At 36.5% G+C, this 13,408-nt stretch overlaps 1 protein-coding gene and 1 long non-coding RNA gene across 13 annotated transcripts in view; both read right to left on the bottom strand.

Annotated features, from left to right (window-relative positions):
- RASAL2 (RAS protein activator like 2) overlaps positions 1 to 13,408 on the bottom strand; it is a 366,259-nt gene that overhangs the window by 148,461 nt on the left and 204,390 nt on the right. The window lies entirely within an intron of this gene.
- On the bottom strand, positions 8,739 to 13,065 carry LOC139078992 (uncharacterized). Its single transcript, XR_011532238.1, has 2 exons — positions 9,631 to 13,065; positions 8,739 to 9,463 (listed from the first exon to the last, which is right to left on the bottom strand). It is a non-coding gene; the product is annotated as an uncharacterized lncRNA (long non-coding RNA).

The following is a 13,408-nucleotide window of genomic DNA, read 5'->3' as shown; positions in this document are numbered from 1 at the left end:
TTACCTGGACAATATTACTATATCAAACTGGTTCTTTAGTAAGAGACTTACAATAGCTATATGACGGCATCTTAGTTTAAACCATGGAGATAATCCTATGCTTTTGATTGTCCCTAGAAAGGAAGAAGCATCACTTAAAATCTATAACCAAAAGTCCATAGGAGAGAAGGCAAAATAGAGAAAATAAGAGAAAAAGAGGGTTATAGCAAAGAAAATACAATTTAATTAGATTTTTTTTGAGACGTAAACTTTTGGTACACCAATTCTGAAATAGCATGGCATTATTACCAATAAAATGGAAACAGTATACATTTTCAAAGACAAGTATATGCTAAAGGATGACTTTTTAGAGTCTAATATTTCTTCTGGAAATCCATTCGTCAATCCCACTTATTAACAAAGAATAACAGGGAGATAGGTTTCTGCTAATGAAATCTTGAATCTCTTCTTTTTCCTTGATAGGAATGGATACAACGTACCTTTGCTTGACCTACGGTTCTCCATTTCTAATGTGGAAAATGCATAAACTAGCCTTTTAGATGAGCTCATGATATTCCACAAGATTAATTTTTCTTTAAATTGCTATGTCAATTAAAACAGACATACTACTGCAGTGGACTAAATGTTGGTGTCTCTCCAAAATTCATGTGTTGACATCCTAACCTCTCATGTGACAGTATTAGAAGGTAGGACCTTTAGGAGGTAATTAGGTCTAGCTCTCATGAATGGAATTAGTGCCCTCATAAAAGGGACTCCAGAAAGCTCGTGTGCCCTCTTTCTGCCACAAGAGGATACAAGAAGACGGCAGTCTGCAACCCAAAACAGGGCCCTCAACAGACACCAAATCTTTGACTTCCCAGTCTCCAGAACTGTTAGAAATAAATGTTCATTGTTTAAAGCTACCCAGTCTATGGTATTCTGTTATAGCAGCTCGAACTAAGAAAACTATTACACTGGAATGTATTAGTTAGGCATAAATACAACAGATCAGTTAAATTCACTGCTATGCCTTGAGAAAGCTTCTGAAAATATGTCTAATTTACTAACCAAAGTTACACATTTAGTTATAAAAGCTCATCTTTTACCTATAACCCTGTGCTATACCACTGATGTCAAACATGATTAGAAGAGGCCAAATTTTCTCCTCACTCCTATTCTGTGTGTAGTTTCTTTTTTGGGAGGCTTATCTACCATCGTGGAATTTTCTAGCTTTTAGTGGCTATTCTAAGGCTATTTTTATCTAATTGTTATGTGTACTGCCAATGATATTCTACTTTTAAACGTATTTTTCTCTCTCATCTTACTTCCGGTCGCACCCAATGTATTATGTCACTAGCTCCCTCCTTAGCTCATCTGGTTCCTAATACATATATTTGAATATTTCTCTACAATTCCTACTTTTAAAAATTAATTACAAATGATTTGTTTAAATATGTTTTTGACTCTTTGATGGAACTACTCTGATTAAAGTGAGAGGGGAAAAAAATCTAAAGGCCTTTAAGTGGAAAAAATAAACTGAGATAAAATAATAATCCTTTTTTATTACCAGTTCTCCTTCTAATTCAGTCTCTTTTATCCTAGTCTATGAATTCATGTTCTTTTCACTCTTTTCTCCTTGAATTTTTCCTATGTTATTCTCTACTCTCTAGAGTTAGAAAGAAGATGCCAAACACAGAAAAAATAAGAATTATTTTGTAGGGGCTGGCTCCGTGGCCAAGTGGTTAAATATGCGCGCTCCGCTGCAGCGGCCCAGGGTTCGGATCCTGGGCGCGGACATGGCACCGCTTGTCAGGCCAGGTTGAAGCAGCATCCCACATCCCACAACTAGAAGGACCTGCAACTAAGATATACAACTGTGTACAGGGGGGGTTTGGGGAGATAAAGCAGAAAAAAAATTTAAAAAGATTGGCATCAGTTGTTAGCCCAGGTGCCAATCCTTAAAAAAAAAGATTGGCATCAGTTGTTAGCCCAGGTGCCAATCTTTAAAAAAACATAAAAAAATAAAAACTAAAAAAAAAAAAGAAAGAATTATTTTGTAAGCAGAAGGAAAAAAAATGAAATAGATGGGAATTTCCTGTTGTGCTATATTAAATATCAGTTAAAATGGGAAAATAAGTTAAAGTGCAAATTTCTAAAGACAACAGGAGAGAAAACAAGGTGTACATTTCAGAGAAAAGAAAGTAATCAGAACAATCCAGTGAATATTAGAGCTTTATGAGAAACTCAGGCGCTTCCTTTCTTAAGTATCGTCACTATAGAAATCAGATGGCAGGTGGGTGCCAAGAGGGTCATAACAAACATGCTTCATCCCTGGAGGCAGCTCCAGTCTGTTTTAGACACACACACAGCAAAATTTTCCACCAACCTCATTTATAAATCCTTCTGTTGAAATACAAACTAAAAAGGCTTTGGTAAACAGCTTAGCCAATCCTGGACTATCACAAAAAAGGAGAGAGAAGAGCATGTGAGAGTAAGAGTGTGTGTGAACACAGCTAAAGTAAGTAGTGTTTAGCTAATTTTGCTCAACTTATCGGAATCATATATTTTTCCTTTTGGAAACGGTTCTATGGCAGCCAAGGACCTAGATCAACTCTCAAAAATAAATCTTAAGATACATTATAAACAACTCTACCCCCATTTTTCTACCTCCATTACATAAGAGAATGGTGAATTATGACTGTACTTTAGAAGAAAAGAATCTGCCAAAGTGCACAAGTAAAAATGGAAGAAACAAGCCAGTAAAGTCATGACATAGAGACAGGAGGCTTCCTAACATGTTACACCTCAGATTTCTTTATTGGGTTGATTCAAACCTGTCCAAGCAAAATGAGAAACAGAACACCTACTCTATTATCTCATTGGATCCATGATTTTATGAGTCAGAGAGAACTGACGTTTGCCTCAAATCAAAGTTTATGCTGTTGGTCTTGCATTGTTCTCTCAAATCATAATAAAAATCTCATCCGGTAAAGAAGCTGAGGCTCAGGATTAATGATGAGAAGAGATGGAATGTGAATCCAGGTTAGGGCAAGTTCAAGGCTTGTGCCATTTCTACTGCTCCACCACTGCCTCTGATTAAAGGCAGTCCCTCCAAAGAGGATGGAGAGTTCTAGTCACAGGCATGCATTTTCTTTCCTAAAGCAGTAAATCTTCTCTATCTGTGAATTAACTGCTAAATCTGCTCATGTGACATTGATATACTAATTAGCCTCTTAATAACCTAAACTCCAACAATAGCACATACATTTACGCTAGCAACTTGAAATGTAGCACAAAGGATAAAAAGGTCATTTTCTTTCATTAAAAGAATTTATTTTCTCTTACCATTCTGTATAGGAACAAGAAAATATTTCACTAAAGCTGTTTAATACTAAGAAAATCTTAAAAATAAGCACAGATACTTTGCTCACTAACACAACTACGGTTATGACATCAACCAGCAGCACAGTCTAAGAGTTCAGATCTGACATTTGCAATCAGGCACATTCGACACTGTGACTTATTTACTTGGACAACGACACTTACCAACTTTGCACTTATCAGAACCAATAGCTGTGACTGTAATAACTGTTTATAATCCTTGTGGCTGCACAATGATATTTAGTAATTCTTTAATTTCATCCCTAAAATATTTCTTTGAAGTGGATGTGGTTTTCCCTGCAGGAAAAAAAGAGTATTTCCTACACTGAAGATTATTTTTCACTTTAAGGTGAAAAAGTCAAGCAGGGCCTGGCCCTGTGGCCAAGTGGTTAAAACTGTGCATGCTCCGCTTTGGTGACCTGGGTTCATGGGTTTGGATGCCAGACGCAGACTTACTCCACTCACCAACCATGCTGTGGAGGTGTCCCACATACAAAAAAAGAGAGGAAGATTGGCACTGATGTTGGCTCAGGGCTAATCTTCCTCAAGCAAAAAAAGGAGGATTGGCAATGGATGTTAGCTAAAGGTGAACCTCCCTCAGCAAAAAAATAATAAAATAAACAAACAAAAAGTCAAGCAAGGGTTTCTCTAATGTGTGTCACATCAGTCATTTGCTCAACAATCACTCACTCAACGTGCAACAATGCACAAAACAACCTGCTAATTGCTGTGGTGATACCAATGTGAATAAGATACAGTCCTGTCATCGAAGGTTCTGATCTGGTAAAGAAGATGCATATACCAACAGCTTGTTGAAAACATAAGGATATATATCCCAGTATTAGAGGTACAAAAAAAGCTGTTTATCACAGATAAATGCTGGTGAATTCTGATTAGTGGAATGAAGGAAAAGATTGCCAAGAGGTGATATCTAATTGGGCCTCAGGACAAATGGGATTATCATATATGAGGGGGGTGGAGTGGCAGAATAGAGCAAGACATTCTATGTTGATGGCCCAATGTGAGCAAAAGCCCATGTGTATGAGAACGCCTAGGGAACCTCAAGCAGTCCTGGGAGGCCAGACCCCAGAATATCTGTGGCGAGTAAAGAAAGATGATTAAGTTAGAGAGCCAACTCTGGGTCTGAATATAGAGGACTTTTAGTGCCACTGCAAATTTGGGCTTTATCCTATAGATAATGAAGATCCAGTAAAGGTGTTTAAACAAGGAAAGTAATATGACTCAATTAGTGCTTTAAGAAGAAAATGCCAAACAGGCAGTGAAATGAGTATTAATGAAGGAAGAAAACAAACAAGAGATAGATGGGTAGTTATTAAGATACCTAGGTAGAAACAAACAAGTCATGTAAAGTTAGAAGGACTAGAAGGGTGTGGCCATATTAACAGAAAGAGCAGTCACATGAGAACAAGAGGGTGTAGGGGAGGAAGGGAACGAAGGTGGTGAATTACACAAAGATAATGGCTTCAGTTTTGAAGATTCTGACAGAGATGTTCAGATGACCAATCGGAAATTCAGGTCTGGAATTGAGAAGAGAAACTGAAGCCAGAAATAGACTTAAAAGGGATTGGCACACAGGTAATATTTGGAAAAATGAAAGTAGGTGAAGTCATCTACAGAGAAAGAACAAAGTAAGTGAAGAAGGGTAAGGATAAGACCCTTAGATATCTGCTCTTAAAAAGTGGGAAATAGTAAAGAAGGTACAGTGAGGCAGAAGCACAACCAACAGAGGAAAAAAGTTACACGAGTCAAGAAAGGGAGCTTCAAAGGGGAAGGGGGAGTCAATCATTTCAACTCTGAAGAGAGTTCGAGTGGGAAGAGGACTGCAGTTATGGACTTACTATCACAACTCTGATGGGGGGGCAACTTCAGTGGCAGATGACATCATATTTCGGGTACAGAAAAAAATAATCAGGGAGTAAGCACAGATAAACCACGTTTTAGAAAAAGCTGATGAAGAACTGAGATACTCCTAAAATGCCCTCACTTTTACAATCATTTCTAGAACCAGTTAACATACTAAAAACCTAGAATGTGCCTGTTACAGGAGAAGGATGTTAACTGAATCAGTGAATCAGAATGTAACTGGAAATGACTCAGGTGTGCTATTTTGGCTTTAACTTATCTAGCTTCTAATTTGAGTAAATATTATGAATTAAATAGTTACAATAATAAAGTGGGAGGAAGCAGCTTTTAGTCATAAAAGTATTTATTTATGATGCCTACCACCTCAAACCTAATAGGATGTTACAACTAGTATTGAATAATCACAGAAACTTGCCTTGCTTCACAGAGAACCGCTAAAAATGCTGGACATCAGTGAAAAAACCAATACTGTGGAAATACTGAAAAGTAATATCTTTAGTATTTAGGGGGAAAAAGGAGACAAAATCTTAACACGAGGCTAAACAATAGAACATTAGAAAGTAGTCTGAATTCATAAAGTGGTAGTTTGAAATACAACACTTGTCCAGTAACCCTGTACTTCATATTTTATTTTAGTTTTTGTGCAGATCATTGGCAAATCTGTAATCTGAAGCGAGAAGCTGGGGCCATTTTAAGAGGTGGAAGAGGATTATTTTGTTAGCCTAATATTATTTGTTAGCCTCATCACAAATAATACTTGGAAAACTGTGAAATAAAACAAAATAAAATTACTTAAAAACAACTTTTCTTACTAATGTTTTTCTGAATTCTAATTATCCAACACTACCAGAAACATAACAAAAACATTCCTTACTAAGATAGAAAAACTGCATTCTCAGACCTTGTCATATGAGAAAGGGGTTACTATCGGTCTACAGGAGACCTATGTAGAAGGATTCTTCCATGTTTTATTATCATGGTCTTTGGGTTTTGAATTTGTCAGAAGAAATACAAACAAAAACGATGCATTAAAGCATAGGCACAGCAATTACGATCCACAGAAAGCTTGTTCCCTAGCACTATTTCAGCTAAGTTTTATTTAACAAAAGGCAAGGAGAAGAAAATATCCTTTTAAACATTCCTGAAAAATCCACCAGAGGTTACTTTTATAATCTATTAGCTTATAATCACCTAACATAAAAACATCAAGAAGTTTTAGTCTTGTTTAGTCAGACTCCATTTCTCTTCCTTCACTGCAGATAAATAAAAACTAAGGTGTTTTAATGCTCAACGTAATATCCTACTACAAATTAAGGACTGGAGAGTGAGAAGAAACTTGGGTAATTTTTAAAGTCAAGTTTTGTAATGTGAAACCCATTGGTTGGCATCAAGATAACATACCCTTCCAGTTAATTCTCTAAGATTTTAGTTCATTGTTTTCCCTGTTTTTGAAATACATCATGAAGAAGTGAAATGTATTTCAGTACAGGCAGGTTTCTTCTTCCCTCTTCTTCCTCCTTATTATAGTTATTAGCATCACTGCCATTATTATTGTCTAAGAATATGAACTCATTCATTTGATTAAAAGTTAAAAGACTAAAAAAGGTTACACAATGAAAAGTTAATCTTCTTCCTACTGAGATCCACCAGGTCTCCAGTTCTCTCCCCAGAAGCAACCACTGCTAAAAGCTTCTTCTATACAATTCTAGAGTTACACACACACACACACACACACACTTATATGCACATAGCATTTTTTACAGAAATCATAGTATAATATACATACACATTTCTGTACCTGTTCCCCGACCCCACCCAGGTGCTTAACAATGTATCTTGGAAATTGTTTCAATTACTACACACGGAGTCACTTTCTTTTTGATAGGTCCATTACATAGATTTAAGATAATTTATTTAAATAATCTCCTATGGATAGATATTTAGGTTGTGTCTGCATGACACAATGACTGTAAGAGTAGATCTGTAGGACAAATTCTTAGAAGTAGGCTGTTTCTGGGGCAAAAGGATGGATATTTTTGCCAAAATGCATCATGCAGAGACTGCCTCTGTAGAAGCAATTTGGCAATAATGGACTAGAATCCTTGTTTCCTCCTAACCTTCCAAAACAAAGTTTTTTATTTTTGCTAATCTCGTAGGTAAAAACTGACAGCTCATTGTAGTTTTAATATTTTATTCATTATAAATGAGGTACAGCATCTTTTTCTTGTGTTTAAACTGCATTTAATTTTCTTTCCTGTGAACTGTATATCTTTCCCTATTTTTTAAGTTTTTATATGTTAATAAAATAATACATGCACACAGTTTAGAGTCTACTGCTTTTACAGGACTTCTTGAAACAAACAGCAGTCCCCAGTACTTCTCTCCTAATACTTTTCCTTCTCCAGAAACAACTTTTATCTCTCAGCCAATTCTTTTGATAGTTACCACCAAATCTTAAATAATATGACTGTACTGATATTTTTCAATTTTTCCATTTTAGACATTATCTATTGACTTTCCACTATGTAAGATAAGAATTTGATTCTTTCCTCCTCCCTTACTACCCCAGTAGGTACATACACACTTCTTATTCTCTTACCCTCCCTATACAGTTACGTAGTAATTTCGCTAAGGACAAAAAAATATTATGACTATGTACGCTATCTAGAGTGCAGTTACACAGTAAATCCTATGTATAATATAGTGTAGTGGTCAAGAGCTTAGATCCTAAAGGCAAACTGCCTGGGTTCAAATCCTATCTTTGCCATTTACTAGCTGCCTAGTTATTTAGGCAACTTACATAGCCTTGCTTTGCCTTAGTTTCCTTATCTGTAAAATAGTACCTTGTGGGTTTACAAGGATTACAAAGTTCATATATATAAAGTGTCTGATATGTAGAAGGTGCTATATAAGCATTCCCTATGTCCTGAACTACTTTTTTGTTTCTCCTGTAGTTAGTGTGTGCTTATTCATTTGCTTAGATTTCTATGTGTTCATTGTTAATTCAATCCCAAATTTGCTTCCTGTTGTTTAAATTCATTAGTTACACCAATTTTGTCTTCTTGGGGAAGTCTTCACTACAGCCTTCTGACTGCTCCAATCTGAGCTGGTCGTCCTCATTCTACAGCTGGTACAGAGTGTTTAACTAGGTTCCCTCTCTATCATTCTTCCGAAGGTTTTCTTTGTCTGTCCCCTGTGTTGGATCTCCTATCCTATATCCCCCATCCTGCTCATTCTTGGTGAAGAATATATTCCATTAGCTTCAGGAGAAATGATGTGTAGGAGGAAATTTTTTTTCAAAAATCTTGCACATCTGAAAATACCTTTATTTTGTCCTTATGCGTGATTAATAGCTTATAGCTAAATATAGAATTCTAAGTTAGAAATAATTTTCCTTCAGAAGTTTGAGGGCATTCCTTATTGTTTTCTAGCTTCTGATTTTGCTGACAGGAAGTCTGAAGCCATTCTAATTTCTGACCTTAGTATGTAATCTGTTTTTCCTTTCTTTGGTAATTTGTAAGACTGTCTCTTCCTCACTAGAGACAAACTGAAATTTCCCGAAAATGTGCTCTGTCATAGGCACTCAGTAAGTCCTTTCAATCTGGAAACTTATATCCTTCAGTTGTGGGAAATTTTCTTGAATTATTTTGCTAGTGATTTCCTCCCCTTGTTTTTCTTTTTCTGGAACTCTTTGTTTTGATGTTGGACTTCCTATTCTGGTACTCTAATTATTGTATCTTTTCTTTCCTTTACTTTCTGGGATATTTCCACATTTTCATCTTCCAACCTGCTACTGAGTTTTATTTCTGTTACAATTTTTTTTTAATACAAAGCAGCTCTTTGGCTTTGTATAACATTCAGTTCTTCTCTCGTGTGTAATATTTTATCTCCCTGAGGATAGCAATGATTTTCTTTCAGGTTTTCTATTCCCTGCCTGCCTCTCTTGCTTCAAGCTTCTTTTTCCTTTTGTTTTTTTGTTTAGGTCTTTCTCTTTCCGGCTAGAGGCTTTTCTTCAGATGACCGCTGGTCTTGTGAATTTCAGTATCTTTAGGTCTTTCCTCTCGGGCTGGTTAAATACCCCAAATGGCACTCTTCTGATCTCCTGCAGAGAGGGTAAAGGGAAGTGGGGGAAGACGGTGGAGGAGTCTCATCATTCAGTGTGCAGATGTTCACTCAATTCCCTTGTATTTGCTGAAGTGCCCTATGTTCTCAATTTTGCCTGGCAAGCACCAATCTAGAGACCCTTGGGGGTTTCTTCTCCAGAGAGTTAGCCTGAAGTCTTTTTTATTTCCTTCCTCTTCTCCCCAAAGCCACCCAGCACATAGTTGTATATCCTAGTTGTGAGGTCCTCTGGGTGTGCTATGTGGGATGCTACCTCAGCATGGCCTGATGAGCAGTGCCATTATCTGTGCCCAGGATCCAAACCCGTGAAACCCTGGGCTGCCAAAGTGGAGTGTGTGAACTTAACCACTTGACCACGGGGCCGGCCCAGCCTGCAGTCTTATATGAAGGTAGAGGTGGGGGTGGGAAGAGCAATGACTCACTGGAATGGAGAAGAGGAGAAACCTAGGGATCCACTACCACCTATTCCTGGTACTATCAATTCCTCAGCTATTCAAAGATTCTGTGGTAAAAATCAGGTTGGCTCTTGGCTTCCTTCATTGCCAGATTAGGACTTGGCTTTCTCAAGTGAGTGAGGTCATTTACCATACTCCATTTGCTTTCCAGCTTTCAATCTATTATTATTATTTTTGGTATGGTTATTTTCTTCTTTCTCATCCTCCTTATCCTTAAATGACTGTGTCTTTAAAAGAAAATCCCCTTACTATAGTTATAGTGGGGTTTCTGGAAGAAATATAATTAGATGCTTACGTTCAACTCACCACTTTTCTCCCCAGAAGTCCAGGCTGAATCTAAAAACCATTGCTAATTGTATATGCCACTCATTCTCCAACCACAATAGTAGATTACTAAGATCAATATTGCCTTAGGACTGGTCAAGAGGGGCCCCTTGCCTGGGCATCACATTTTAGAGGACTCTATTCTCATGCTCTGGGGCACCAATTCCCACAGAGCTTGAATGTACAGGCTGAGCTGTCCACATGCATGTTTGTGGAGCCTCTCATGACGTGGGATCAAATGTGAAAATTTTAGCCTAGCCTTCCACATTGTTACAAAAGCATACAGTCAAGGCTGAAGGAAAGAACACATTTTATTTAAGTTTGTTCAAGAAGAAAAAAAGTTTGCTGGACTAACTTAACTTAAAGACATATGAGACAGCTTTGTAAACCTAGCAAGGAACTGGTCCACAGTTAAGCACTGACTTCCTTCATGGTTTCTCCTGCCCCAGGTCTTTTGGCTTCAGAGCAATCCTGACAAGAGCCTATACAAATGACTTATGTAAATCAGAAAAGAAATCCCTTATTTAAGACACTTCACTGCCATCTGCTGAAAATTTCACGAAATAATTACAAATCAACGATGACAAATGACATGTACCCCTAGTTATTGGACAATCCATAATTTGCGCAACCAGAGGGGTAGTACTGCTCTCGAACCATCTTTCACAGAAGTGAACGAATCCCTACCTTGCCAGGATGAGGATGGGGAGGAAGATAAAAGAGCAAATCAGGAATCCAAATTTCCACTTACAAGTTAGAAGGAATTGTGGTCTGGCACACTGACTTAGAACTGAGAACTTTTTCCTCATAGAAAAACATGTTCTACCTGCTAATCTAAATCTAGTTCATAAGAGTAAAATAAAAATTGGCTGTAGTACGTTAGCTTGAGAACTTAAGAACTACTAATTTTTATTTTATTCATACTAGTTTTGAGTTCAAATAACTAACTTCCCAAAGAAATTTAGGAATGTGTTCAAAATTAACCGACATTTTGAAATTCAACTGGCTAACAAAAGCAAGCTGCTTCTTTCTAATGGACAAACTTGATTAAATCAGATTGGTAGTAAAGTCAATTCTGTTATAACGCTTGCTTTGAAAACTTGAATGCTCCACCACAATTGACACATTAGGGAACAACCTGTGATTACGTGAATTTTTGTTTGTGAATGATTTCATCTGTAAGAAACATTAGGTGAACAAAGAAAACTGCACCAGCTGAACCAAGCCACGTATGAATACACAAAATACTCAAACGCATACAAACTTCAAACATCTACCAGCTGCCTCACTTCACTGTGTGTTATGAGCCACACCCCTCGACATCTGGTGTGACAATGTTCTACTCAATTTTCAAAAAATCCTCCTTCCATCAATTCACAATAACTTACAAATACTCTGATGCCCACTACCACAAGTAAGTTTCAGGATTTTTTCAAGGTGAAGTGCTACATTTATTGTCGTATTTACGTTATTTCTCAACCACTTAACACATAAAACTGTACTACCATTTTGATGAAGTTCCAATCTTTTTTTACACATCATTAACCAAGTTTTTGAGTAAACTGCCCCTAATCCCTTTTCCCCATAAGCCCTGTCATTTTTATTGTGTAATTTTGCATAGTACAGTGATTTTTAAGAACAGGTATGTCACACTATATTGTGACATACTATATTTCTGACTGTACATAGCTATTTTAACTAGACTCAAGCCCAGTCTTCTAGAATACACATATCATCAGTACTACCACATATACCTTATAGAATTTTATAAATTGCAAAGAACAAATATATGGTTTTTAAGAAAACCCCAAACTCGAGGCTGGCCCCGTGGCTGAGTGGTTAAGTTTGCACGCTCTGCTGCAGGCGGCCCAGTGTTTCAGCGGTTCGAATCCTGGGGGCCAGACATGCTCATTGAGCCACGCTGAGGTGGCGTCCCACATGCCACAACCAGAAGGACCCACAACTAAGAATATACAACTATGTACCGGGGGGCTTTGGGGAGAAAAAGGAAAAGATAAACAAATAAATAAATAAAATCTTGAAAAAAAAAAAGAAAAAAGAAAAAAAGAAAACCCCAAACTACCCAACCAAAAGCCTCAAAGGACATTATTTCAGGGTCTTCTACCTTAATTATCCATAATGTTTCTGATAATTCTTGAGCTCACTTGATCATTCCTCAAAAAACTTATTTATCACTGAAATCTAAGAATGATGGAATACAAGCATAAAGGCCAGATATTATGCAGCTGTCTTAGTATGAGCTTGCTTATACATAATTGTGAAATGGTCTTAGTTTATTTTATAGGAGGGGAACAAGACTTGACATTCTGGGGATATTTCAAAGAAACCAAGTGCTGCCATTATCCATTGAGCTCTAACTTTCAGAGCTAGAAATACCAGGTTACTGATTTTTTCATAAATATTTTGATCATTTGTATGTATATTACCCTAAAGTTCTAGATCTGCTTCTACTGGTTTTACACACACACAAATAAAAATTTAATAGTCAATCTAGATATTGAGTGCTACCAGACACACACATTATTTATTAGCATTTTTAATTGTATTATTTAAAAAATGAAAGGATATATTTCTTGTAATATTAAATTTTCTTTACTCGCATTTCTCCTTGTTTCAATATTAATATTACTACCCTATATTTTTATAGAAGATTCTAGTATCTTGAAAATACTTCTTAAATTATCTAGATAATACTAATAATGTCTTGGGGAGAAAAAGAAAGTCATCATTAGTTTATCCATAAAGTTGAAACTGAGGCTAATTTAACAGAGAAGGTCAGGGTTAAAGCTAAGGTTTGAATAATCAATATCCTCTAATAATTTTGAGTAAAAGAGTTTCTCTTTAAAATAATTTTATAAATACCTTGGAGAGGATACTCCGCTTTAATATTCATTTTTTTCAGTTTCCTCAAATTTTTATCATGTAGGTCAACAAACAGGAAAACATAGGTACAAGGTTGACTTTTCTCAAAGTTTTTCCAATTTGGTTTCCTTTTTCAGTGGTGGTATTTTTAATTTTCTGTTTGACTTTTTCATTTACATAAACATGAAAATTTTGGACAGCTAACTTTGACTCTAAAATACTTTTGACATATTCTTTCATAACGCTTGTCAGCATGTATCAAAGGCATGCTAGTTAAATTATGATTTTAAGTACATTTACCCAATGTTTCTGGGTTTTGAGGACTCTATAACAATGAACCAAATTTACTTATCACAGGGAGTTTTTAAAAATCCAGAGAT

Source organism: Equus przewalskii, chromosome 23, assembly GCF_037783145.1.
Source record: "Equus przewalskii isolate Varuska chromosome 23, EquPr2, whole genome shotgun sequence".
NCBI classification, from domain to species: domain Eukaryota; kingdom Metazoa; phylum Chordata; class Mammalia; order Perissodactyla; family Equidae; genus Equus; species Equus przewalskii.
The sequence above is the reverse complement of the archived record's forward strand: the minus strand, read 5'-3'. Positions and strand labels throughout refer to the sequence as shown.